At 35.6% G+C, this 24,238-nt stretch overlaps 1 protein-coding gene across 3 annotated transcripts in view; it reads right to left on the bottom strand.

The window, feature by feature from the left end:
• Positions 1 to 2,586: 2,586 nt before the first annotated feature.
• Positions 2,587 to 24,238, bottom strand: part of LOC138711750 (ubiquitin-conjugating enzyme E2 G1) — a 98,811-nt gene continuing 77,159 nt past the window's right edge. Inside the window, exon 6 of one of the 3 annotated variants that reach the window (XM_069842930.1) lies at positions 2,587 to 4,364. The gene's annotated coding sequence lies outside the window, so the exon portion shown is untranslated. The remainder of the gene's footprint in view (positions 4,365 to 24,238) is intronic. The other 2 variants (XM_069842931.1, XM_069842932.1) reach the window with 2 other exon arrangements.

Here is a 24,238-nt window from a genome sequence, read left to right as displayed (position 1 = left end):
GTGACCAACACAAAACTCAGAGAATGGCCTCAGCATTGACATTCTTGATGCGATATCACACAGATGGAGACGCCTTTCTTGATCAAATTGTGACTGGTGATGAGACCTGGGTGTCTCACAACGCCCCAGAGACCAAGTGCCAATCACGTCAGTGGCATCATCCCTCATCACCCAAGAAACCGAGAAAATCCAAACAGACTCTCTCAACACAAAAAGTCATGGCTACTGTCTTTTGGGATCACAAAGGTGTTCTTTTGCTGGATTTCATGCCAAAAGGCACTACGATCAATGCAAATCGTTATTGTGAGACTTTACGAAAACTATGGCGAGCCATCCAAAACAAGAGGCGAGGAATGCTTTCGAGAGGAGTTGTGCTTCTTCACGACAACGCCTGCCCGCACACTGCTGCTTCAACTCGAGAGTTGTTGGGAAATCTTTGATCATCTGCCCTATAGTCCAGACCTTGCTCCTAGCGATTTTCACCTTTCCACTAAGCTGAAAGACTTTCTGGGTGGTACACGTTTTGGAAGTGATGAAGAGTTGAAGAACACCTGGCTTAATGAACTGGCGGCACAGGAGTATAACACGGGAATTCTAAAGCTAGTGAACAGATACGACAAATGTTTAAATGTAGGTGGTGATTATGTAGAGAAGTAAAGGAAGCTTCAGTTATGTAACAGACTTTGTTTTTTCAAATCAATTTTTTTTTTTTTCATTATTACAACAAAACGGTCGTTATTTCCTGGATCCCCCTCGTAGAAGCATAAGTCGGGAGCTGAGAAGCACAAGGAGAGACAGAAAAATTGGAAGATATTAAGAAAGGGAGTAGAACTTTGTTTGAAGTCGAGCGACCTTGGAAAACTAAAAAGTAGCAGACAAATTGTGTCACTGAATGTGTTGTTCGAAAACAAGAGCCTTTCCAAAACAGTGTTACAGTATTTTCAAAACTCAAGAATGGAGAATGTGTTCCCAGAGACTGCCTAGTGTGGAGTGAAACAAAGCAGGGAAGCTGGTGCAGCGACTGATTTGTTTCACTCCACACTATCCAGTCTCTGGTAACACATTCTTCATTCTTGAGTTTTGAAAATAATACTGGAAAGGCTTTTGTTCCGTCACTTAAAAGGTTATTAGACAGGTTGGGGGTAGTTTTTCGAACAACACATTCAATGACACAACTTGTCTGCCACTTTTTAGTTTTCCAAGGTCGCATGTTACTTGCCATGACTCAGAGTTAGGAACTGGTGTGTGTAAATTTGTTTCACTTGCACATATTAACACATCATTTTTACTATTGTTTGCTTGTTCTGATTCAATACTACTGTTGTTAGAATTTTTTTTTTCTAAACAGCCACAACCATCAATATTCACTTCTAAGCATGAACTGTCTTCATTTTTAACAACCTGAACAGACGGGCTTGAGATTGATTTATTTTCTGCACCTTCAAAAGCAACGCTCAATCTCCCACCAACTTCAAACAAAATGAAGGAAATAAAAATGTATTCAGATAAACAATGTGTCAAGAAAGACTGAGTAACCTTGGCATCCTTAGTCTGGAGAGCGATCTTGCTAGGTTTTTAAATTTTTATATAATTGATGATTTTGCATCAATGAAGTTAAGGAGAGTTGTTTGTTGATGTTGACCTGGAAGTCAGAAATTACAGCTGTTTAAGAATAGTGTTTTATGAAAACGAAACGAAACAAACGACAACGAAAAGACGAAAGTTTCGTCATGAAACATACTATGTAGGCCCTACCGAAAAAGAAGCGTGATGAATACCGTATTTGCTCGCGTAATTTGCGCACTTTTTAATTAACTTTGGCCACTGAAAAATTGGGGTGCGTAAAATATGCGGATTTTTCAAATAAGAGGTCCTGTTCTGAGTTTATCTCAATTAGTATATGTATAGGTAAGTATTTATGGTAGGGCTAATTTTCTATACCGGTAACTTGTCTCTACCAAGGACAAGCATTGTTAAAGTAGCAGGACTTTGGGGTTTCTTTCTGAAGCAGGTACTTCAGTTGCTGGTGAATGACCTACGATGGACTGTAGGGAAGGAAAATCCCTACTACACTGACAAAAATATGTACGTAATCCCAACTACACTGAAAAAAATATGTACGGAGCAAAAATAAAGTTCAAAATAATCCCTTAAAAATTAGGGTGCGCAAAATACACGGGGGCGCAAATTACGCGAGCAAATACGGTATAATATATTGTGCTAATGGTTTTGCTAAAAGTTTTCAATGTAACAAAAGTGTATATTTTTAGATTCATATCTGTGTATGGGGTTATTTTTTATTGATTTTGCAAATAATTGGTAATTTGTCATTTTTAACTTTTTTTCAACAGAGCCCGAGCACAATATTGCACAGGGGCCCATAAATCCTGTTGGCGGCCCTGATTGTAGCTGGCCAAACTGATTGTAAACAGATTATGAGAATGCTTCATTTTCAATTCTGATCAAGTACATAGCTTTTTTCAATAATCCAAAACATCTTTCAAACCTTCAAGATCACCAATCAATCAACCGACCAAAAGGTTTAGTTTTCGGTACAAAATGACACACCAAAGGGAAAACTGAGGCCTAGTTTTATACATTTTATTAGAAAATGGATACTAAAGAGTAAGGGTGTAAGACAACACAGCATTTACACAGTACATATCTTAGAACCAATTCTGTTTCTTGAATTACAAAGAAGACAAGTTCTTTTTTTTTTATATAATAAAATTTTAATAAACCATCACGGAAATTAAATACTAACGAGGACTGCAAATATTGCATTGGAACAGGTCTGAAGTTGTGAAATCATCTTACGAAAATAATGAAAATCAAACACATTCACGCAAAAAGAGGATTAAATTTATGCAGTTCAAACTTTCCAGATGAATTCTTTTATCATTATATTACATTACACTTGTTTCAAGGCTATTGAGCATAAAAAAGGAACAAAAAAATTAGAACATATACACTAGAATATCCCTGAATATCAGTTATATGGTTTCTAAAGAAAAAGAGAAACACAAAAACAAATGAAGTTGACTTCCATTGGGCCAAGGGGGTGGGGGGGTGAAAGTTTGCCGCAGGGTCAAAATTTACATCGGTGACAGCAATATTCCATTCTTACAATCTTATACATTTTGTCTCTGGAAACATCCATCTTGAAGCATATATGTAGCATTTATGAATTAGGGTTCTTTTAAAGAAGCACATTTAATTTGAAATATCTATATTCCCTATTATCCCCCAAAATTACTTACTTCCCCCTTTTGCAGATGAAATCATCTTCAGAATGAAAACAACCCTTGTAACACAGGGATGTTTATTTATTCTCTCTCCAAAGATGCTGCTAGTGCCATTGCCATTTCACTGTCAAATATATACACAATCTGTACATACTCTGGCAATTCGGAGCAGTGTAGGCCACTTGCTAGTGCAAAGCTAGTTACAGCATTGAATGTGAAAAACCTGCATCTCTCATTTTCTTCAAAACAGACAAACATATCCCTGCACAAGTCAACCTACATGGCAGTACACTTAAACAATTCACTCTCCTCTTCAAAACTCGCATGCAATATACATTCCTTTCGTATGGACTTAATGAGCTTGTAATTGTGTAATAATTTAATTGATGTAGACAAGCATGCCAGAAACAAATTGATGTCCATTCACACACCCCTCCCCCCGTAAGTTTATCGTTGAAGACAGAAGACGAACAAAAACTTCCCCTCTTCCCCCAGATACCTACCACGTACCCATCAGTGTCTATCTTCTCGTGTTTTTCAACAGTCTCCATTTCCAAAAAAGTTATTAAAAAACACAATCCAAAGGCATTTATTTGAGCTAACGTCTACACCGATACGATGTTTCCGAGAGCCTTTTTTATTCTGACGACGGGAAGGCAAAAAATGACGTCATCACAGGAGCACACATCGATATTCACACATCGACCGAGGGCTGTAGAGTTGATTTGCAGCACTCCCAACACGAGAGCAACGATAGTTAACGTCAGTCTGCAATAGGGATGTAACCTAGGTGGATCGCATTTTTCTTGGGGGAAGCAATACTTCCGTTTTGCTGAGTCAGTCCTGCCAACACACCATCACGCCGCTGCATGGAGCTCCTGTCCAGAAGAGCAGGGTTGGCCACCATTCCATCTTCCGAGGGCTCGGAGCAGTCGTATCTTTCTGGGCCATGGAAATTAGTAGTGAGCTTGGAGCGTTTCAATATCCCCTTCCCTTTCCAACAGACATTGTGACTGTTAATTTTAATATTCACGTTAAAACATTGATTAAAATTGCAATCATCTTTTTCCCCTATCAAACCCATGAGATCGGGCCCTCGTAATGGTGGTGTACTTCTTCCTACAAAAGAAATATATATTATTTAATGTACCGAAGTACATATGATATTTCCATGCAGATATTCTGCGCCATCATACGATGAAAGAGTAATGGAACGGAGAAAAATTCTCTCCGAGCTGAAAACCCGGGTTCAAATCCCGGCGCCGGAGAGAATTTTTCTCCGTTCCATTACTCTTTCATCCTACAAAAGTTAAATACGAACATTCAATAATAAATGAATACCAAACTTATCTGAGGAGAACTACACGATCTATATCTCCTCTTATGCTGGAAGTGTCTGAAGTTAGAAGCATAGACAAGACTAATGGAGTAAATGCAAGAGAAGACATGATAAGAACAAGCGAAGGACTGTAGCAACTACCAGATATTAGTGATTGTGAGGACAGAATAGTGAGAAGGATGGAATTAGCGAGGAAGAATAGTGCTAAAAAATGAGTGCAAGAAAGTTAGAATTGGCAAAAGTGATAAAATAGGAATGGAGAAGAAAGTGTTAAGTGTAAGAAGATAGTATAAGAGTGTAGTAAGATATACATAGAAAAATGAATAAAAGAAAATTAAAGTGAAAAAACATCTGAACAAATTTGAAGTGGAAGAGAGAAAAATTATAAGTGTAATTAAATAAATTAAATATTTCATGTTTTTCAATGATGTGGGTTAGGAGTAGTATCAGGGGTATTATAACTGTAGGAGTATGATAGAAATAAATATATGGAAAGAGGCAATAAAATAGGAAATTTAGGTGTGAAGTAAAGAGAAAGAGATAAATACGTAAACAAAACTAGAGAAACGGAAATGTAAACAATTAATTCAGGAGAAAATAGTTGGAAAAGAATGATTAAAAGTAGGTAGATTTGAGAGTAGATAAGAAAATGAATGAAAAATGTAAATTATTAAGAAAAGGAATATGCAATATCTATATATATAATTTGAACTGGTAATGGAAATTACGGGAAAACGGCTGAACGGATTTTACAAAATGGCCCCTCATTTTGAAGCTTGGAACCCAAAGTTTTTCGGAAAAGTAGTAGTTTTCAGTGAAATGTCAATTTTCCTATTTTCCAAAATCCATCTGTTGTCAGTTTTGAGAACTAATTTTATCGAATCACGGCCGACTTGATTGACTTTCAAAACAAAACACACTACAATATAACTACGTCTTTGACTACAATAAACAATAGGCTATTACACGAAGGCCATGACCTGCAGGATTGCCGACATATTTAGAGCTCAATTCAATTTGTTATTAAAAACTGATTCTGCAGTGTATAATAATTTTCTGAGTACAACTGTGTATTGGATATTCAAATCTACGAAATTTGAGGTGGTTTGATGACATTATCATTAGAAATTAAATATTATTAAAGTTAATATCATGATGCATCTATTTTTCATTAATTGTACATAATCTTGATGCTCTATTGATGACATGAAAGTGAAACGTTTTGAGGTTATGTAAGTAAATGTAGAGAATATCTTAATTTAGATCTTCATTTCTATAATTTACAGAGTGGCTGCTATATATAACTACAAAACTTAAGTAAAATAATAATATTGTTATTAAAAATCAAATATTTTTATACTTATTAGCCCAGTGGGGTTGGGTCTTTTTCATATACTTAATGGCGGTGTAGTGTAGATATTGATATGTGTCATTGTCTTCAGTATTGGCTCGAGAGAGCGCAAAAAATTACAGTTCCTAAGGAAAGATCAAAAGGTATTACTTACTGATAAAATAAAAGGCCTAGAAAATGTTGTAGTCTCCAGATCATTTCAGCAAGATCTCTTACTAGGATAAAATGATTTTACGCTCTACATTTCAAGTCCTACATGCAGCAGCTATACGAAAATGCTATTGTTCGAAAGCTTAGCAAACCTGACATTTTTTCTAACTTTCGCCTACAATCCACAATGACCTGAAATAGCTACTGCTATCGTCCTGACATTGATACTTGCGTTTTCGCATTGAAACTCAAACTGAAGTTGGATAGGTTCAAGCGAAAGTATTTGGCCTAAAAAAATCCATTCAGAGGGAATATGTTTCATTATTATGGAAGCAAATAACTATTAAAAAGACAAGTATTCTTCATTGAAAATAAATCTGAAAAATTTTTATTTGAACGTCTAACGAACTTAGTTTGCAGCAGCATTTGCTGCACAAGCCACTAGTTTAATAGGAAAGCGAGACATGGAAGGGGACAGTCTGGGTATGAGAGAGAATAGGGGAGGATAGATAGGGAAGGATAAATAGCAATTCAGTTAAAACAGAAGAATAGGAAGTGATCAGGAAATGCTTGGCAAATGAATATATTAATAGAAAAGCGTGATATGTATTAAGGGATGGTGGATCGAAAAGCATAAATGTGATGGTCCACCATAACTGTGAATTGTAAAGTTGGCTGACAAATAAATAATATATATATATATATATATATATCATGTCCCTTATTGTGGGTTCCTGCTTTGCAACTTACAAAATCAATTCAACTTGTTTTTGCAAGTTCAATATGTATTTAACATGCGAATGTGAACCTTACGTTTATCAAGCAATGTTAATTATGACATTACATATATGGTAACTTATTAATAGTTTTTAATACAAATACACAATAATACAAAGAAGGATATTACAATTTATTTTATATGATTCACAAGTGTTGAAAACATGACACTGTAACATTTCTTTGTGGTCAATTTTGCGACCAGCTGAACATGTTATTGTCTTTCGTTTCTCACAAGATTCCTGGTTTGATTTTATATAACAGCTTTCTCATCTGCACTTAAGGGGAGAGGATGGTAATTGTTAAAACTTTTTTTCTATTTGATGTAAAATATTAATTTTTTGTATGTAGAGAGCTCATGGCTATAGCAACTCAACAAAATATAAATATTTTGAATAAATTATTTGGAAGCCAGATTTGAAAAAAAAAATGTACCCAATGCAGGATTTTACTAAACTCGATATATCTAAGCCATTTTTAAAGATAAATTCAAACACAATGTTACAATTTATTTGTAAAAGCACGCTCTACAAACTGTCTGTAACAGAATTTTGATATTAGTTCCTACATTTGTAAAATAAACAATTAAAATTTAATAACATTTTTTTTTTATTTTCTTTCTTGCAACAGAGAGACTTATTTTTAAAATGAAATCAATTAGGGAAATTCCGTTACAGAGAAAAGTTTCCTAGTAGTCTAGAGAATGTGTATTCTAAATTTCATACATATATCTTTAATAGTTCAAAAATTATATCGATTTTTGTCTGGCTATGTAGCAAAAAAAAAAATAAAGCTCCAGAAACAGCAATCAAAGGGGGTGTGATTTAATAATCCAGAGCGCAGGAACTTTAAAAATGGCGTCTCAACATCCAATAAGGGCACAGATACTCACACAATGTTATACAATGTATTCCACACACATCACAGAGTATTTTAAAGAAAAATTTGGTTTTGAAAAAAAAAAAAAAAATGAAGTTCCGGAAACAACAAACAAAGTGCGGTGTGATTTAAAAATCCAGAGCGCAGGAAGTTTAAAAATGGCGTCTCAACAACCGATAAAGGCACAAATACCCACAAAATATTATACAATGTATTCTACACATACGAGGCCTGTCTAAAAAGTATCCGACCTTAATTTTTCCCGCGTAAAGTTGTGATTCTAAGGCGGCGCCACTGTGCATGGTGGAAGGAGGAACTGTAATGCGCATGCTTGAATTTTTTCACCGCATTCGCTTGTGCCAGTCACTGGCTGGTGGTCGCCAAGTAAGGTGCTGTTCTAGGTGTTTGTCGGATTTAGTTTTCTCGCAAGATGACTGAACGAATTGAGCAAAGATACTGCATCAAATTTTGTCAAAAGCTTGGTGATTCTCAAAGTCAAACAATTCGTAAGATTCAGCAGGTGTTTGGGGAAGATACGATGGGTGTAACACAAATTAAGGAGTGGTTCAACCGATTCAAAGATGGCCGCACATCAGCGGAGAGTGAGCAGCGATGTGGCAGGCCCCAAACTGCTCGGAGTGCAGCTGTTGTTGAGAGGTTGCGAAATTTGGTGATGGCAGATCGTCGTTTGACCGTGCGGGAGATTGCCGAAGAGGTTGGAGTGAGTAAAGATTCTGCACATGCAATTTTGTGTGATGATTTGAACATGAACCGAGTGGCTGCGAAATTCGCGCCCAAGTTGTTGTCCCCGGAACAAAAAGACCTCCGTCGTGACGTTGCACAGGACCTTCTGGACACCGCCAACACTGATCCTGGGTTTCTGAACACCGTGATAACTGGAGATGAGTCATGGGTGTACGGGTACGACCCAGGAACAAAAAGACAGTCGTCGCAATGGAAGCATCCCGAGTCTCCAAGGCCGAAGAAAGCGCGGCAGGTGCGAAGCAAAATCAAGGTGATGCTGACTGTTTTCTTTGATGTCCGTGGAATTGTGCATCACGAATACGCACCGGAAGGACAAATGGTGACAAAGGAGTACTATCACGATGTTCTCCAGCGACTCCGTGATGCAGTTCGGCGCAAAAGACCAGACATGTGGATGGCGAACAACTGGCACTTGCATCACGACAACGCCCCCGCACATTCATCCCAATTGATACACACTTTCTTGGCCAAACATGGAATTACAACCGTTCACCAACCTCCCTACTCTCCAGACCTGGCTCCTTGCGACTTCTGGTTGTTTCCAAAATTGAAGACACCACTGAAAGGATCCCATTTTAAGAGTAGAGAAGAGATAATGCGGAATGCGACGACGGAGCTGAACACCATTCCAAAAGAAGACTTCCAGAGGTGTTTCCGGCAGTGGAAGGATCGGTGGGCTAAGTGTGTGCAAGCACAAGGGGCCTACTTTGAAGGGGATTAGGGTCCCAACCCCGTCAGGTATTTGAAATATTTTTTCTGGCTAAAGGTCGGATACTTTTTAGACAGACCTCGTATCACAGAGTATTTTAAGGAAAAAAGTTGTTTTTTGAAAATTTACTCATTTTTCACCAAAAAATACCATCCTCTTCCCTTAAGACTAGTATAATGATGGATTTATAACTGCAGACAGGATGAGAATTATTTCTGATGGGGGAGGGGGGAGTAGAATCCTAGATAGAGAATACCATACATAAAATTATTATTATTCTCATTCGATACGGCTCAATGTTTGGTCACAGTTGCTTGTCTTGCATCTTGATCATAATAATAATTGGGTCATTTGCAAAAATTGTAAACAAATGGACGATTGAGAACGTCAAAATTAAAGTACTATTTAGTGCATATTCTGCAGGTATTAATATAGTGCAATGTATCTGCCATAGTAATCAACCACTGTACACTCACCTTGCTTTACAGCACTGTTTTGAATGATGTAACAGACATGACGGAGTAACAGACTTGACAAAGCAAACACGCATGTGCGAACCTAAAATGTTTTTGCTTAAAAATCTTCAAAATAGCAACTTAACTACTGGACACATGTACTATTATGTCCTCTTGATTTTGACTTTATATGTTGTTATTTGTGGAAAACACAACACAAACAGATCTGACAGAGTAAAAATGCACGCTTAGACTAAAACACAAAAGCAAGAGTTTGACAAACTCGCCAAATCAAAATGGGTGAACATAGCAGTACAATCAAACTGGATCTTTGTGCATCATCTTGGCTTGTGCTGACATCTGTGGGATTTATTTTTCAACTGTGTATCCATAGGAACAGAATAGTGTAACAGACCTGACTGACTTACTGGACTAGAGTAATTATGTAATCATATTTAAGGAAATATAAACTCAGACATAAATGAAGAAGTTCTGATAATACCAAATGTTTCTTTAATTTTTTTTCTCAATTACATTATTAAACAAACCTTTATCTGGACATAATCATGCTCCATTTTAAATACTTAACTAGTATGGACGCGGCATTTTAGCTGTTATTAATGAGAATTTTATTTTATTGTCGTGAAATATTTCACACGAAGGAAATAATTCTTGTGACGTTTACTACATTAGTATTGAAACTACTCACTGTTAGGAATTTATAACTCTATTGTTATAAATGCAATAATGGGAAGGGTAAGAATTGATGGACATCATTTGTTATACAAATTCTGCAAAAGACCCAATTATATCCATTAGCAGGCTTAAGATAAGGTATGTAATTCCTAAGTTATTGTTGTCAGTTTGCCGGTGATAATAATACATCAATATTATTCTCTTTGGTTACTTTATACTTTAGAAAGTATACTTGTATCAAAAGAATTATATTTTGTGAGGGGGATAGAAGTTATGTTAATATAAATCTACCCCATCCCCCCCCCCCCGCTAATTGGCGCCCTGACTGCAGACCTTGTCAAGACAACATGCCAATGTTTTTTTAAGGGTAGGAAGAAGTGTAACAAACATAAAAAAATCTATATATATAATTTGAACTGGTAATGGAAATTACGGGAAAACGGCTGAACGGATTTTAATGCGTGACCCCTCATTTTCATGCCTGGCATCCAAAGTTTTTCGGAAAAGTAGTAGTTTTCAGTGAAATGTCAATTTTCCTACATAATTTTTCTATTTTCCAAAATCCATCTGTTGTCAGTTTTGAGTATTATTTTATTCAATCACGGCCGACTTGATTGAATTTCAGAACAAAACACACACTACAATAAATAGGCTATTACACGAAGGCACCTGCAGGATTGCCGACATATTTAGAGCTCAATTCAATTTGTTATTAAAAACTGATTCTGCAGTGTATAATTTTCTGAGTACAGCTGTGTATTGGATATTCAAATCTACGAACTTGAGGTGGTTGAAGTGAGTCTATTCTTCATTAATTGTACATAATATTGATGACATGAAAGTGGAATGTTTTGAGGTTATGTAAGTAAATGTAGAGAATATCTTAATTTAGATCTTCATTTCTATAATTTACTGATGACTGCTATATATAAAACTACAAAACTTAAGTAAGATAATATTGTTATTAAAAATCAAATATTTTTATACTTATTAACCCAGTGGGGTTGGGTCTTTTTCATATACTTAATATATCTACTTAGTGTAGATATTGATATGTGTCATTGTCTTCAGTATTGGCTCGAGAGAGCAGAAAAATTACAGTTCATAAGGAAAGATCAAAAGGTATTACTTACTGATAAAATAAGAGGCCTAGAAAATTTTGTAGTCTCCAGATCATTTCAGCAAGATCTCTTAGTAGGATAAAATGATTTTACACTCTACATTTCAAGTTCTACATGCAGCAACTATACGAAAATGCTATTGTTCGAAAGCTTAGCAAACCTGACATTTTTTTAACTTTCGCCTACAATCCACAATGACCCAAAATAGCTACTGCTATCGTCCTGACATTGATACTTGCGTTTTCGCGTTGAAACTCAAAAACTGAAGTTGGATAGGTTCAAGAAAAAGTATTTGGCCTAAAAAAATCCATTCAGAGGGAGTATGTTTCATTATTATGGAAGCAAATAACTATCAAAAAGACAAGTATTTTTCATTGAAAATAAATCTGAAAAATTTTTATTTGAACATCTAACGAACTTAGTTTGCAGCAGTATTTGCTGCACAAGCCACTAGTGTTAATATATTTCCTGCAAGATACAAAGAATGATTTAAACATCACAGAATGAATTACTGCTACAGTGCTGTTCACTGTATAATTATATATGTTACTGTAAATGTACGAAGACCGGTAAATCTTAGAATTTACCGGTATAACCAAGCATTTACTGTTACAGTGCGGCAAAACCCCAAAATATCTTATTAGATGCATACATTTTCAACTTTTACCAAGAAATCTTGGTAAATCTCAGGATTTACCGATGCGAGCTGGTAAAAGCGAGATCGAAGAATCCAGAACGAAGAATCTCGTCTTGTTGTGCAGATTCAGACATTTTTGCAGGGGTGAAGCATTTCCGAGAGGCTGAAAAAGAAGGTCTTGAAATGCAAGCGAAGAAAATGAAAGCAGCCACTTGTAACAAAATTCCAAAAATTTTAGTCGGATAGAATGTGAGAATCAAAGTACCGGATGCAAAAATTGAAGCAAAATCAATAATAAAAGTGATCATAAATATTTAAGATGAGTTTTATCAACTTGGTACCAAAGCTGGCAATCTGAGTCATTGTACTCTAGGAACCAACTTATATTGTGTAAAGAAAATTTTATCAGCATTGAAGAATTAGAAAAAGAAGGAATTAGTGTACGGGAAGTGGTTGGTCAATTATCTTTTGTTGGAGGACAAGGGTTCAAAAAGTGTAAATGTTTAAAAAGTATTCACCAAAAAAGTGCTTCATAATGTTTGTTTTACTTTATTTGTGGACCTAGACTCTTTGAGGAGGTGTAAAGGCTTTGTTAATTTTTATATGAAATACTATAATAGACAGTGGTTAAAATTATAATATTTTTCACTATTTTTAATATAGAATATTGTTCATTATACTCACATTAGAATGTACGAATATTTAAATAACTTAAATTAAAAATAAATACAAATTATTTCAGTTATTGCTAGGGTGATTTTTATTTGTTTTTAAATAGATCCTAAAACAACAATAAAAGATGAATTGGAAATAGATGTGTAAAAGTACGAAGAATGCCAAATCTTAGTAAAGATTCTTTTTTCTTCTTTAATACGATTTTACCACAGCTGATCGGTAACTCTTGAGATTTACCGACATCTCTTGGTAAAAGTTCAAAATGTATACATCTAATAAGATATTTCGGGGTTTTACCACACTGTAATGGTAAATGTTAGGTCATACCGGTAAATTCTAAGATTTACCAGTATTCGTACATTTACAGTAACATATATATCCTATATATACAGGATGTAACAGAATAACTATTCATAATTTTCTGATATGATAAAGAACATGAAAATAAACATTTTTTTTTCTTAATAAAGTAGTTTTCAGAAATGCTTGATATAAAAGACAAAGTTCATCACTCATATGGCTGCATTTATGTTTCAGCTGTTCTTGTTACCATGGAAATAACTGAAGTTAGTTTTTTGTTATTGTAGGTCACAAAATATCGTCTGTGAGATCTGTTTATTTAAATTCATGGTATTATTTATTTTTTTAATTGGGTTATTTTACGACGCTTTATCAACATTGGTTATTTAGCGTCTGAATGAGATGAAGGTGATAATGCCGGTGAAATGAGTGCGGGGTCCAGCACCGAAAGTTAACCAGCATTTGCTCGTATTGGGTTGAGGGAAAACCCCGGAAAAAACCTCAACCAGGTAACTTGCCCCGACCGGGATTCGAACCGGGCCACCTGGTTTCGCGGCCAGACGCACTGACTGTTACTCCACAAGTGTGGACTTCATGGTATTAAAATGCATCTTTATACAAATACTGAACTTGCAGACATGCATAAGACATTTCAAGCAACTTACGGCAATGCTAATTTGGGAAATCAAATATATATGGAGCAACACCCTCAGTGCCATATTTCGAAGCTACTTGAATATGTCCCAATTCATATTCGGAGAAACATGATCTTTCAACATGACGGAGTACCTGCACATTTTGGCTTAAATTGTCGAAATTATTTAAATGTAGATTTTCCAAATAGTTAGATAGGGACAGCAGATTCAGTTGCTTGGCCGGCACATTCCCCACATATGAATCCAATTGATTTTTTTGAGGTTATATTAAGTAATTTGTTTATGAAACATTCATCGACACAGCAGAAGAATTAGTTGCTAGAATTATCCTTGCTTTTGACGATCTTTGTAACTACAAATATTTCGAAGGATTTGTTGTTCAATCATAGGCGTCAGGCTTTGTGTATCAACAATGGTAGTCGCAATTTTTAAGTTTCTATAGTTTGTCAATACCATTTTCTTAATATCTGGTATTAGATAAAAGAAAAAGTTACTGTGCAACTATTGAAAGTAAATAAAGTAACTTTGCAAGTTAAGATTCTTTCATTTTTTCCTTCATACTATGACCACTTGAAAACGAAGCATTTCCTGACATTACTTTATTAAGAAAAAATGTTTTAGTTAGTGGGGTTTAAAAAGGGCGTATCTGCTACTATGGCTAATTGCGCCCTTATCTAAACAGGTTGGGAATAGAGATAGGTTTGATTTGCAAATCCAGACGTTCCACTATGAAATTCCCCACTTAAAACTAGAGAAACAAAGTACATAGCTAGCAAGACCATGTGCTGTATGGCTGTAAAAATTGAAACTAAGCACTGGAAAGTAATTGGTGCAACAGTCGTTGGTGCAACAATATTATTCCTATGTAGCACCACTGCTGCACCAATGATTGACTGAGATTTTAATGACGTCATGTTTGATAACAACTTGAAAACATTAGTTACATATAACAAATTGCAGTATCAATGAATTTACATGAAAGATGCTGCCAAAAAAAGGACAAAGGCTTGAACAGGACTGAGAGGTCATGCCTCGGCAGACAGCGGAGAGATGCTGATCCTGTGAAGAGAGAAGTACAGTAAAACCCCGATAAGACGCTGTTCAAGGGACCGGGTATACTATTTTGACTTGTATACAGTATCTATTAGCATTTTTCTTTGTTGAAATACATGATTCATGAAAGGTAATACAGTATTACTCCATTATGTAATTACTGTACTGTACGTCAAAGACATTTACAATATTTACTGTACTTAATTCTTTCGGAAAAAAAAAAAAAAGCCATTTATAGTTGTTTGCTGTGTGCATGTTCTCAAAGTCCTCATGTTTATCACACTTCAGTTTCTGCATTTACATCCTCCTGACATCGCAGCTGAAGTGATTGAGTCGCGATTTTTTATTATCGTTCTTAATGTCGATGATGGGATTTCTAATGAATCAGAGAGTTGTTTCTGAGTAAGAGTACTGTTCTCATCGTACTTTCGTAAGATTTCCAATTTTTCCGACACAGAAAGGGCTTTTCGTTTAACACCCACTGTAATCACATTCACAGACACTTCAATACACAAAGGACAACAAACTGCCCAGCAAAAATTTCCAGAATTTTATTACGGCCGAGTGAGGAATGCTGTTTGAGAGAGAGGGTTAGCAAGAGGGTGAGGTATTGTAACTGTGTGTAGGCTTTAATCATGCAGATAAGTCGAATCAGAGAGTGTAACAAGAGGGTGGGGTATACTAAGGTATGAAGTATGAAGGTTTAAATGCGCAGGTAAAGGGTCGAATACCAATACTTTTCAGGTTAATGGCACCAGTGAGTTCAGTGACCAAGATGTTTCATTCCTGTTACAGTACATTGCTGAAAATTACGTCGAAAATATTCCACAAAACAGCGTATTATGCGGGACTTGAGCGCAACAAACGGGGTATTTTATAAAGGCGTTATATATGAAATGTGCAGGAACCGGACAAAAAAAGTGTATTATACGGGATAGCGTAATAAGCGGGCGCGTCTTATCGAGGTTTTACTGTATATGCAAAGGCGGCACAAAATATATAAAAAGAAGAAGCCAACAGCTGAACGTTCCGAGAGGGACAAAAGGCACCAACGATGGCTGTGGAGAGAAAATACTGCAACATACAAGGCAAAGAAAAAAAAAAACGTGATGGAGCACAGGTATCTCAGTCAGCTACTTCAAAGAGCTCCATTTCCTGCAATCTTGTTCTATCATCCAGAACTATTACATCCGTATGAGAAAGGGTTCACCAAAGTCTTTTGGAATTTCTGAGAGGCAGGGCATGGCCATGGAGCTCCTGATGGTATTGGTGGTACAATAAAAAGAACAGCTGACACACTGATCATGGTACAGATATTACGACAGCTAAAATATTGTATAAGGAACAAAGTGAACATACAAGCATCAAATTTTTTTTCATACCCGATCAGATCATCAACAGTGCTTCTGCCGATGTTCCAAGTCTTGCAACAATTCTACAAACAATGAAGATTCATCAAATAGTGTCCAGAAATTTGCTACTCAAGTAAAGAATTTAGTTGTTACATATGTCAGCAAACATGTTCTTGTTTTCATATGAAAGATGTTGTATTTGCTTGTCATACTAAAATACCTCACAGTTCTGAGCATGTAGAAAGTGGACTCCTCCAGCCAATTGAAGGTTTATATAATGAACCCATTGACAAGTGGCTAATTGTGCGTTCTGAGGGAAATTATTACCCTGGAAAAGTACAAGATATTGATGAATTGCACATTGCAGTTAACTGTATGCATCATTCTCGAGGTTACTTGAACGAGAACAAATTCTTTCGGCCAAAAAAAGTTCACGTTGAATCTTTCGTACACTACTTTTAACACTTGAATATAAATAATTGATTAAATGGCGATCTTACTCGTGTTAATTGCGTAAGCATTTGCGGCTTACAGCTGTTTCGGTGCTTCTTCACACCATCCTCAGAGCCTACTAGATCTTGGTGTCATCTCGAACTTCGCTGCCTGTTGTGAGGGTGCGTTCGATTGTTGAAAAGTGTTGAAAAGTGTGTGTGTTCTGAAATTGATCTGTGTGTTGAGAATTTGATCAGGGTGTGTTTTAGTGTGTCTGTATATTTCATTTTGTTCTAGTGTGTTGAGTTTTTGGGTTATATGTGTAGGATTTCCATGTCTATATTTATGTTACTGTATGTGTGGTCAGCATTAGTTATGTGTTCGGCATATGTAGATGTATTGTGTCCTCTGGTTATTGCTTTGTACAGACAGGCAGATCATTCCAAACTCGATACAAAGAACACATTAAAGCAATAACCAGAGGACACAATACATCCACATATGCCGAACACATAACTAATGCTAACCACACATACAATAACTTAAATACAGACATGGAAATCCTACACATACAACCCAAAAACTCAACACACTAGAACAATATGAAATATACAGACACACTAAAACACATCCTGATCAAATTCTCAATATGCAGATCAATTTCAGAACACACACACTATTTGACACCACATTTCAACACTTTTCAACAATCGAACGCACCCACACAAAAGGCAGCGAAGTTCGAGATGACGCCGAGATCTAATAGGTTCTTAGGATGGTGTGAAGAAGCACCGAAACAGCTGTAAGCCACACATGCTTACACAATTAACACGAGTAAGATCGCCATTTAATCAATTATTAAAAAAAAAAGTTGATCTCATGTGGTCTGACTCTAGTGATGTGGTTTCCTTAATGCCAGAAACAAACAGACTCCAATCTGATCATATAGAGATTCCTCAATCTTTGTGGCAGGCTTCACTGGCTACTGCTTCACAGTAATGTAACTTTTAAAAACCTTAAATACTTCCAATATTTTTATGTACTTTTCTCATCCAGTTTTCGACAAAATATTTTTGTTTTACTCTGGAATTTCGGTTAAACATTATGAAAACTTGTTTCTTTCTTATGTCTCTATAATTTAAGCCATGTGCGTGTGCATATATCAATATGTGATGAAATATACATTAGTAATATGGTAAAATATTATTATTTTCGTCAATGACATTGAAAGTAATTAATTCAACAATGTAAGTCACTGGTGCAACATGCAAATTTGTTTTGTAATTGAGAAGTAACTTTTTTTTTAAAATCAGCATGACCATTATTTTTTCTGCCATTTATATGTATGTAGCTTTAATTTAATACATTAAAATTGCATTTTCCAAACATTCCATACTTTTTTCTTTCTGTTACAACATTCCCATATTTTCTTATAATGACCCATAAAATAATCTCACTAACTGTCAAGTTTTAAAGAAACCTTTGTAAAAACTTCAGTAGAAATTACACTGCAAAAACTGCATTCTTCATCTGTATTGATGCAATACACGTGACACCTGGAAGTTATAAAGCAGATTTACAGGAAGCTTCACCTGAAAGACTAGATTTGCAAGATAATATCCAGTTCACTGCTATTAATAATAAACTGAAGCAAATAATCTACTTGTGCCTTAGACTTTTTTTGAGCAGTGTATATGCTCAGGTGATCTTGTCCGAAACTTAAAACACAATTACGAGTTTCTATTACAATGCAAATAAAATATTTATTTACCTAAATTTGACAATATCTTGTCCCCAATCAGTTGATTGATTTCTTCATTATAACGTATCTGGCATTCGTTGTTTTCATATACTGGTCCATGTATTCTTCTTAGAATTTTTCTCTCGAAACACCGTAGGAGATCTTCTTCTACTTTAGTTAATGTCCATGTCTCAGATCCATAAATGTTATTACCGGTCGAACAAAAGTATGATATATGTTTAGTTTGGTTGTTCTCGTAATTAGCCGACTACTGAGCAATTTAACATTTGCAAAGTATGCTCTGTTACCTGCCAGTATCCTGTCCTTAACAGTTACGCTCATATCGCAGTTGTAATCGATTATGGCGCCCAAGTATTTAAATTGTTTAACTGCTTCAAACATCATATCTCCTACTGATATGTTTTGAGGAATGTTTCTAGTTTTGGCAGTAGGCATTACCATATACTTAGTTTTCTCTTGATTAATCATTAATCCCATTGGTTGAGCTGCATTAGAAAGTTCTGTAGTTAATCGTTTAAGGGTTGCCAGGTTCCTAGTGATAATAGTAATATCATCTGCATATGCACATATTTGGCTTGACTTGAGGAATATAGTGCCTTTTTGGTCTATTTTTTCGATTGCCTGATGTATTGCCAGGTTAGATAATGTTGTGTATAATCTGTCTCCCTGTTTCACCCCAGCATTAAAAGATGCTATTACTGAATTTGTTTCCAAGACTAACTTGTGCCTCAGTATTCCATACAGATCCAGTTATTAGTAACGAGTATGACCTCTTCATGCATCGACTTGGCATGCTTAAAATCAAATGTTCAATGTCTTCTTGCAGAAGGTTATCCCAAGCCTGAATTAGAGCAGTCTAGAAGTTTCGAGTGTTCTCTATATTCTCCATACATGGTGTTACAGCCCTCTGAAGTTGACCCCATACATATTCTATGGGATTAAGATCTGGGGACTGAGCACATCTAGGCAGTACAGAAATCTCCCCTTGCTGAAACCATTCACAAACCACTCGAGCAGTATGAGCACGGGCATTGTCATGCATAAGAATGAAACTTTCTCCTAGAAAATCAGCAAATGGTTTTACAATTGGTTGCAGAACAGAATTTATGCACACATTATGATTCATTGTCCCTTCCAGGAAAACGGGCCATGTTCTTCTGTCCATCATTACTGTTGCCCACACCATGAACACACCACCTCCATAGCCATGACTTCCTGAACATGACGAAGTCTTTCTGCTGACCGAGGTTGACGTCAAATCCTGATATGCCTTCCACCGAGGTGAAAGCAGAATCTAGACTCATCAGAAAACATAACATGAGCCCATTCTTCATAACCACAATTCACATGTTCTTCTGCCCATGTTAGACTTGCTGCCTGATTGTTTCTCTGAAATGCTAGTACTCTGAGACGGCGTCAAGAGAAGAGTGATGCTTCATGGAGTCGGTTTCTTACAGTCTGGTCACTTGCAACAACTCCATGAGTGTCCTGGAGGACAGATACAACTTGCCTGGCAGTGACAGTCCACTGACGCTTAGTGTGCAGAACTAGAAATCGAATTAAATGTTAAGCACAGGAATGCCATTTCATAATTTCGGTATTTTCCTAGTACCCGCTACTCGTTACATAGACCACTCTTACACTAAACTTGGAGTAATTTAAGCTTATTAATCAAATAAATGATTCTACTTACTGTTTTTTATATGCTCACCTGTATGTAATTTCTATTTTATACATATTTCATTGTTATTTTCCATCCGAAGATCATTAAGAACGATGAATATTACTTAATATCTATCTTTCTTCAAATAGTGTTTATATGCCATGTTAAATTTCATTTGCTTTCATAAGTTAACAATGATGCACATTGGGAGCAACATATAAGAAATTATTTTCCTACACAATCCACGCTATATTCACGTTGTTTTGAAATTATTAATCGAAGATGGTTTGCTTATTGTTTATTACACACAGATTTGTTTGTAATTTCTATTCCATACTTTTTTTTTCTATCCCACGATCATTAAGAATGGTGAATATTATTCATGCTTGTTTCATGTATTTCTTAAAATAATGTTATGTGGCATGTAAGTTTTTATTTGTCGTTATTTACGTAAAAATGATGCGCCAAAAATAATAATAATTTCGTACACACTCTACATCCTATATATTCACATTTGTTTTTCAGTGATTTATTCAACTCAAATGTGATGGACCGGTTAATTATTGTAAATTAATTGCATGAAGGTTTGGGGGCGAAGTCCCCAACAAGAGTATTAGGGGGCGGAGCCCCCTAAAACAAGAAAGAACACCCAAAGGTGGTGGACCGGTTAATTACTATAAATTAATTGCACGAAGGTTTGGGGGCCAAGTCCCCAACAGGGGTTTTAGGAGGCGGAGCCCCCTAAAGCAAGAAAGAACACATCATAAAATATAACTCGTACCTTCAACCCAAAGGTAATGGACCGGTTTATTACGCTACTATAAATTAATTGTATGAGGGTTTGGGGACTAAGTCCCCAACAAGGATTTTTAGGGGGCAGAGCCCCCTAAAACAAGAAAGAACACATTATAAAATGTAACTCCTACCTTCAACTCAAATATGATGGACCGGTTAATTACTATAAATTAATTGCATGAAGGTTTGGGGGCCAAGTCCCCAAGAGGCGTTTTAGGGGGCGGAGCCCCCTAAAGCAAGAAAGAATACATCATAAAATATAAGTCGGGGTGTCGGGCACTGAAAAGTGCCTTTTGGAAAGCATGGTGATGCGCATTTGACAATCGCAGTGTACGTACTTGCTAATAATCCCTTTTTATTTGTCGTTATTTACATAAAAATGATGCGCCAAAAAATAATAATTTCGTACTCACTCCATTTCCTATATTCACATTTATTTTTCAGTGATTTATTAAATAATTTACCGGTATTTAAAAGACTAAATTAGAAACATGTTACATAAATCACCCTTGTGCCAAAAAGAATGCTCCCTGGACCAAATTGTCGTATTTTGCAGTGGTCGTCAGTATTCGCTGAAATGGATAATAATATAATATAATTATGTTGGACGTAGCAAGATCGATTATTCAATTGATAGGATATTTTATGAGGTTGTCACGACTGAGATATCTATTGTCATTTGCTTTTATTTGTCAGAAGGCCTTGACTGACGGGTATATAAAGGACTGGCGCTCTCAGAGGTGGAGGTCGGGGTTTGGGATGGCTCACAAGCAACAAGTTATACTAAATATGTTAAACATAAAAACGACCTATGTAACGAGTACCGGGTACTAGGAAATTACCATAATTTCAATTAAAAAACACGCCAAACGAATTATCTTTGCACCAAAAAACGGATGCTCCCTGGACCAAATTATCGTATTTTACGTTTTTAAATCAAGTAATGTGCTGGGAGACATCGTTAGATATAGGCCACTCTTACACTAAACCTGGAGTAATTTAAGCTTATTAATCAAATACGATTCTACTTACCGTTTTTTATATGCTCACCTGTATGTAATTTCTATTTTATACATATTTCATTGTTATTTTCCATCCAAAGATCATTAAGAACAATGAATATTATTTAATATCTCCTATCTTTCTTCAAATTCCATGTTAATTTTCATTTGTTTTCATCAGTTAACAATGATGCACATTGGGAGCAACATATAAGAAATTATTTTCCTACACAATCCACGCTATATTCACGTTGTTTTGAAATGATTAATCGAAGATGGTTTGCTTATTGTTTATTACACGCACATTTGTATGTAATTTCTATTCCATACGTTTTTTTCTATCCCAAGATCATTAGAATGGTGAATATTATTCATGCTTGTTTCCTGTATTTCTTAAAATAATGTTATGTGGCATGTTAGTTTTTAGTCGTTATTTACGTAAAAATGACGCGCTAAAAAATAAAAAAATAATAATAATTTCGTACTCACTCCACATCCTATATTCACATTTGTTTTTCAGTGATTTATTACAGAATGTACCGGTATTTAAAAGACTAATTTAGAAACATGTTACATAAATCATCCTTATACCAAAAAAAGAATGCCCCCTGGACCAAATTATCGTATTTTGAAGTGGTCATCAGTACTCGCTGAAATGGATAATAATATAATATAATTATGTTATATGTAGCAAGATCTATTATTCAATTGATAGGATATTTTATGAGGTTGTCATGACTGAGATATCTATTGTCAATTGCTTTTATTTGTCAGTAGGCCTTGACTGATGACTATATAAGGACTTGTGCTCTTAGCGGTGGAGGTCGGGGTTTGGGATGGCCCACAAGCAACAAGTTATACTAAATATGTTTAGGATTAGTGTAAAACTGGCCTATGTCTCCTATAGTGGTCAGGACATAAGTAACATTCACCCGAAATAGCGTGCCTGTGTTTAACATCGATCCTGCCGTACTGTTGTTTTCCTTCCTCGGCCTTGATGACGTTTTTTAATCTCACATGTGATTTGCTAACGTAGTCACAATCGTTAATAACACTTCGTGATATGTTCAACACTGGAGCAACATGAGCCTGCCTTTGACTACCTTCTATCATTTCAACAGCTCTCGGCATTTCAGAAGTTGTGAGATGACGATGTTTCATGATTAAATAAGATGACTTCATATGATTCCAGTAAGAAAACAACAAGATTTCTTAAACATGTTACATTGAAGAACCAAACATAAAAACCTTCAACAGGACAAACTATATAAAAATCTATAAAATAAACAATTAATTGTTCAAAATGTTGTCATGGCAACACCATGGAGCAAGTATTTCACTGATGTCATCACAGTCTAATACTTACAGTCACGCAACTCATACGTATAAAATATGCCAACATTTGACAGCTGGCGCGACAGTAGCCCTCTAGCGGCAGGCAAGTTAAAAGTGTGCACACGACATATGATAACACATCAGAAAACGGATTTTGCGTAATTTGTTTTATATTTTTATGCTATACAGTAAGTGTATATGATTCTTATTAATTTTAATTTAGAACCCTAGAAGAATTTCACACGCAGTTAATCTACAAGTTTCAGAAGCTGAGAATAAACGTAATTCTTTCTGCTCCTTACAACTGAATCATAGAACTGTTCACGTATCATGGTTTGAAATAATATAATTGTTCGTACGTGGATGGTTAATTAAATTCATTCCTGAATATATTTATGAATCATTAGAATCTATATTTCCTGTGAGAAGAGTCAAAATTAGTAGCTTCAAAATTGTAGGGTACATTGCGTGGTGAACTCCTCTCCCTATTTCCTGAGAAATTAACTATTTTCCATACCGCAAATTGGGGTAAACTCGGCCGCTGAGGTAAACTTGAAAATAAAAAGGGGTAGATTTAAACCTTAATATGGCAGACATTGATTTATGAAGTTCATTATCTTTCATTTCTTAAGAACCGGTATTTCCTTTATTATTTTGAGTGACAAATAGTGCTGATATTATGGTTTAAATGTTTATGGCAAGTTCACCGCATTTTACATTACATTTCCAGTTTTCACACATAAGCTTAATTTTAACTTATCCTACCTATATAATACGTAATTTACATGCCCTTACTGTTAATATGACGTAGGTGAGAACAAATAAATGAACACACAATTTTGTTGAAAAAATGGTGACTTCAATTAACTCAGAAAATGTAGGCCTAATTTTATTTTCAGAGCAGAAGTGGTGTAAGTCAAAATGAGTAATGAAGGTTAAAGTAAACATTCTTTAAAATACAGCGCAAAGTAGCAGTTAATATTGAATTTATTTAAACTATTAGTAGTCAGTGAATAGCACGAAGGATATATTAATTGCTACTTTGCGCTGTATTTTACAGAATATTTACTTTAAATCTCATTACCTAATT

This window comes from Periplaneta americana, chromosome 13 (genome assembly GCF_040183065.1).
Source record: "Periplaneta americana isolate PAMFEO1 chromosome 13, P.americana_PAMFEO1_priV1, whole genome shotgun sequence".
Classification (NCBI taxonomy): Eukaryota; Metazoa; Arthropoda; class Insecta; order Blattodea; family Blattidae; genus Periplaneta; species Periplaneta americana.
The sequence above is the reverse complement of the archived record's forward strand: the minus strand, read 5'-3'. Positions and strand labels throughout refer to the sequence as shown.